Below are 6,000 nucleotides of genomic sequence, written 5' to 3' on the forward strand. Positions count from 1 at the left end.
GGTTTATAAGTTCTGCTAAATTTTGCAGGTATGTTCATTGCTGGCAATGCATCATATTGGTTTGCATTATATTATTTGAAGAACTGATAATGCAGGATGCATTGGAGCTAACAGTGTATAGCACACAAATTTTACGGAGAACAATTACCTAATCAGTGACTTTATGGAAATACAATGCCAAAATGGTCCTCAGACACTATGCTCTTTGCTCGGAGGACATTATAGATTTTGTTTAGGTTTTATAATGTAGTTAAGTAGGTGTAACTTGTAAGTAGTTTAGTTTATTGTAATTAGTGTGGTAGTTTGTAATTTGCTAGTCTTTGTATTCTTTTGTGCTTAACTTTTCTGTGTACTTGTTTGTTATCTATTTTTGTAAATAATTTTACACCTTTTTCATTACCTAATCATTACTGATTGAGTCCAAGTCTATCTCCTACCAAAGATACTGTTTTAAATTCATCATAACTCAGTGATAAAAGTGTAACTGAAATCATGTGGACCCACTGATGACACGCAACCATGTAATAGTAACCAATTCCAATATACTTAATTAATCACATGTATCACCATCAGCTACTTTTATTATTATTATTGCTGGGCATGCCGATGTCCCAAGGGAAGTGAGTAATGCTCCAAGGAAAAAATACACAAGATAACAACAGTAGAGTAAAGTATCAATTATCGGACAATATGATGTTCGGACAGCTGCTACCCACTTCCTGGAAATCCTGCAGCTTAGGTTATTGTACCAAAAGGTAGGCTACAATAAGCAATAATTATCCTCCAACAATCAGCTTTGTGTGATTAAAAGCTTAAGAGTTACAGCCAATAGTATGCTTAGTCCGATAAAATCTATGCTCGGATAAAACTATCAGTTGTCGGACTTTGATTTTTACTACCAGTAAACAATGTCCAATTTATTTCAAATTTGTATGCAATATACCTGTACTCATTAGCTATTAATGGCCAAAAAATGGTTTCGTTATCTTTAGCATAGAGGGAGTACGAGCCCCCCAATTTTTAGCGGTATTGTCGGACGCCCTCCGCTTTAATTTAGCCATGCCCACCAACAGAGTTTGTATGCTTTTGCAACAAATGCACCAGTGCTAAACCACAGAAGAAGGTAAATAAATATCTCTCAAGAGTAGAGGTGTGTTTTAAAGTTGATATTCAGGATATTTCCATTGGAACGCAGTATTTTTGACTCCTAAATGAAGGAGATGCGCGCAAGGTGGAAAAATGAAGTTATGCAAAACCACCTTCTGACCACCTACATATGCTAGTCTTGGTGTCCTATCACAAATACTGTCACGAAAATTGAAAGGCTTTTCTTTCTCTACCTTATATGGGTGAAACAAAAAGGACGAAAATGTTGCTTTGTGCATCCATAGAAGGTAGAAAATGGAATATCTTTTCATTTCTAGGTGGTATTCGCGATTGAGGCACCAAGACTAACAAATGTGGTTGGTCAGAAAGTTGTGCCTCGTAATTTCATTTTTCCACCTAGCGTGCATCTCCTTCATTTAGGAACCAAAAATACTGCGTTCCAATAGAAATATCCTGAATATCAACTTTAAAACACACCTCTACTCTTGAAAGATATTTATTTACCTTCTTTTGTGGTTTAGCACTGGTGCATTTGTTGCAAAAAGCATGAACTCTGTTGGTGGGCATGGCTAAATTAAAGCGGAGGGCGTCCGACAATACCGCTAAAAATTGGGGGGCTCGTACTCCCTCTATGCTAAAGATAACGAAACCACTTTTTGGCCATTAATAGCTAATGAGTACAGGTATATTGCATACAAATTTGAAATAAATTGGACATTGTTTACTGGTAGTAAAAATCTAAGTCCGACAACTGATAGTTTTATCCGAGCATAGATTTTATCGGACTAAGCATACTATTGGCTGTAACTCTTAAACTTTTAATCATGCAAAGCTGATTATTGGAGGATAATTATTGCTTATTGTAGCCTACCTTTTGGTACAATAACCAAAGCTGCAGGATTCCCAGGAAGTGAATGGCAGCTGTCCGAACATCATATTGTCCGATAATTGATACTTTACTCTACTGCTTTATTATATCTACCGGTAAAGACGATACTCGACAATGCCTAACATTGCCTATACCATTTTTACTTTACAGCACAAGTATGTAGTAGCTTTTTGATATTGCATGCTTTCTGACTCAATCACTGAAGTTGGCAAATTATTCCAGTCGATCCCGGACAGCTCTTGGAAAGAAGGAATGTCGGTTCATGTAGCTAAGTACCTGGATGAAGTGGTAAGAGTAGTGGTGTCTAGTTGAACATTGTGTGGCTAAGAGGATAATGGTATTGATAGGCTGCAGATAAGTCGTGGATTGCCTCGTAAAAATGCCGGCGGCTAGCTATAACTAGGCCAGTGCGGCATTCCTTGATCCACGCCTATTATTTTTTACCCTTGTTAGAATATAACTTATGCACGAAGTTCTGGGACGGCTTCTATTCATTTTTAGACAGCCTCTTTACACTGTTAGCTTGCCTGTTAATCATCAGCACTACCGTACGACCACAACCACAAACCATCACCGCTACTGGTGCCTGGAATCATCTCAGCCAGACGGCTTTGGCCCCAGCATCTTTACTCTAGTGAAGATATAACTTTTACCATCCAGTTTACTGATGACGAAGCTTCTAGACCTGTTCTAGCTCCATGAGAGTCAACAATGGTGAAATCACGGAAATCACGAATCAAAATTGAAATCACGAAATCACAATTGAAATCATGAAATCACTAATGAAATCATTGATTTCAGAGAAATCACTGTGATTTCGAAATCTCGTACGCCCTTCGAGAAAGTGGCGGACCCCCCGCTTGAGAATAACAACCATCGTAGCTTAGGTCACGTGATGACAACTATCTGTGTTCTTCCAACTACATGTACATCAGATATACATAATGACCTCATTCTAGATAGTTGTCATCACATGACCTAAGCTACGATGGTCGAGGTTGTATGCAGCTGCTATCTAACTCTACAACTTGCAGTATAAAACTGGTTCCAAGTGGTATATGAAACAACTACTTCTATGAGGTTTGAGAAGATAATATAGCTAGTTAAGTGCAATGCACTATGTGACTCGGTTTGTGCATGGTTGCTTGAACCAGGTGTATGCACTATGCAGTTTTCATAGCTAGCAATCATTGTAGATAGCTGCATGATCATACGTAAATTATTTGAGAAATGAAAGGGGATGTTCCTGAAACTCCTAGAAACCAGTGGCGGATCTAGAGGGGTTTCTGGGGTTTCGACAGAAACCCCCTTTTAAATTTAGCTCAGTGGCAGTCTAAATAATCATTGTATATAGCACTGACAATTTGTCATAGTAAACAACTATATACTACTGTATTTCAGTAGCATGTATGCAGTTGCACTTAACTGACACCATTTATAGCTATTAAACCCTCAGCAACACTTCACTTTTCATCTCTCACTGCATTAAAAACGATCGAGATACTCTAATAGAGCAGTCATGTAACTACTCTAATAGAGCAATCAAAGCTACAGCTTATAGTCACCATCTTTGCCCTATAGTTAGCTATATAACATTTATTTAAAGCATTGGATTTATTGCAATTGGTAACTAAAAGTAGCCTAAAATCCAATCTCAGACTTCTAAAGTCTCAAACTTTTCCGGAGAAATGTCATCAGATGCCTTATTCAGCTATACCAACTTTCAGAAACCCCTTTTTTAAAATCCTAGATCTGCCACTGGAAACCTCCTTTGGTATAATTATATTATATGCACCTGCCAATTTTGATCTGACAGTTTTACATACATAAAAATATTATAAACAATTCTTCATACTGTTGTATGTTAAGGTAATAATAATTATAATAGTATAGCTTCATTTTTATTTTCCACAAATCTACATAAGTATTATAGATAATCAGCTCCTTGAATTTATACAATAACGATGAGTCACAGCTGGTGCATAGCTATATAGATTGTACAATTAAACAACCCAGCTTATGCCTCTTCTGAATTGGGTGAAATGGAGTCATATTGAAAGTAAACCTTCCCAAATGTAAAGATGATTAGTGCATTTTTTCCTTGAAATCATTTTATGGCCACGTACTTTGACATGGCCAAACATTGTGAATGAGAACAATTAAAATATATACTCTAATAAAGCACACACTGCGACACACCTCTGCATGTACGTACGTGCATGGTTAGTTCCATTACAGACTGTCTTAGGGAAATTAATATCTGTTAATTAGGAAACTTGTGTTTGTTAAAAAGATTATTATGGTGACAAGCGTCAGTGCAGAAATTAAAGAACTAGTCTACTATGTATTAATCAACCTTAGCTAGAAGAATGGATAGTCTATAACTAGTGATTATGGCAAGTAACTTCATACTGACATACTGCAAAATAATGTTAGCTGGCATGCATGGGACTGTAGGGATGGTACATGCAGCATTTTAGACTAAAATTATATGTAATGCCGTGACCTAGATTGGCTAAGGCCTAAGGATTACTCAAAATTCAGTTTATAGTTGGTTTTGTTTCAGTAGGAGGGGGACAACAAGTATCTACATTATTTATTATGCAGTGTTCAGACCAAAATCCTGGAAATAGCTGCTTAAAATAATCTGCAAAAACATCATCAGCTAGTAAGCTGTCAATATATTGTAAAGCAACAATTTTACTTTATTAAACACTATTATGGAATATGCATATGAACTGAAGCACTATAATTGCATTCAATTCTCTGCAATCAGTTTCTATTAAGAAGTTGGACATTTAGCTATTGCATGAGCTCTTGCATGTGTACTTGACAACATCATCTACTCAGCATCAGCTACTCATCATCAGCTCTTAAAATTCCTGCTTGGCTATTTTTCAAACACCACTAGTTTATCCCACCCGCTGCCATCACGCTCTCCATTTTGAGATCCCTTTTACTTGAACAAATATAAATCCATGATTGGAACAATTTTCCCATTGACATTATAGAATCTCAATCTCTGGAAGTGTGATTTGTTGAAGCTCCCTCAATATATCTGTTTGTAACCGTATTTCAGTATTCTTAATCATATTCGTACCAATGCTTCCAAGCTAGTATTAGTGGGTTTTTCTCAAACATCACTAAATTTGAGATGCCTGTTTTAAAGTATTTTTAACATGTAGATAACTCAAGTCAGAGATACGTATGTACATTATGTCCATCAATTTAAGAATCACTGATTCCATTAAAAAACCTATGAGAAGACTATAGCTGTACTAAAAGCTTGTTAACACACATGGGCGACTGGAATGTATAGGATTTCACATAGTGCCGACAGTGGCATATATATTTGAGATATATATAATAAATATAAAAGTGTATCGGTTGCTCTATTAGAGCATTTAATTCAGTCAAAACTGCTTTAATTTTACAACACACACTTTAGACATTACAGCTACTTTCTGTATCCATTTTTGCATGCAAAACTAATTGTGATGTTAAAGGTGTAAAAGTGCCATGCTGTGTTTGTGGAACATCATTTTTATTACATATATTATTATATTTTATAATTGTAAGACTCATATGCATGAGCATAGTACAATGATTAGTTACAAATTAATTTAGAATGCAAGTTAGTAAGTAATTAGGTACGTAAATTAATTAAGTATAAGTAATTAGCTACGTAACTGAAGAGATCACTGGTGTACAAGTGTAGAGAATTGTTGTAGAGTTGGTGCAATGACAGTATCGCATGGTAAAGCTGCTAAAGCATTCCACTTGACAGATTGCTTACAACAGCAGTGGCTGATCCAGGGAGGGGGGCAGTAGCTTACCTATGAAGCTATAAATAAGGGTTTCATTTAAATATGTGATAATATCATATATATTTTGTAAAGGATAAGGCCACATAAACTTAATTATTAGTTTCTCATCCCCACCCGCACCGCCATTTTTCTTACCTCATCAAGGATTTTTTACACCACTGGTGGCTTAGCGCTGCC

The sequence above is a fragment of the Dysidea avara genome, chromosome 1 (assembly GCF_963678975.1).
Source record: "Dysidea avara chromosome 1, odDysAvar1.4, whole genome shotgun sequence".
In the NCBI taxonomy this organism is placed as follows: Eukaryota; Metazoa; Porifera; class Demospongiae; order Dictyoceratida; family Dysideidae; genus Dysidea; species Dysidea avara.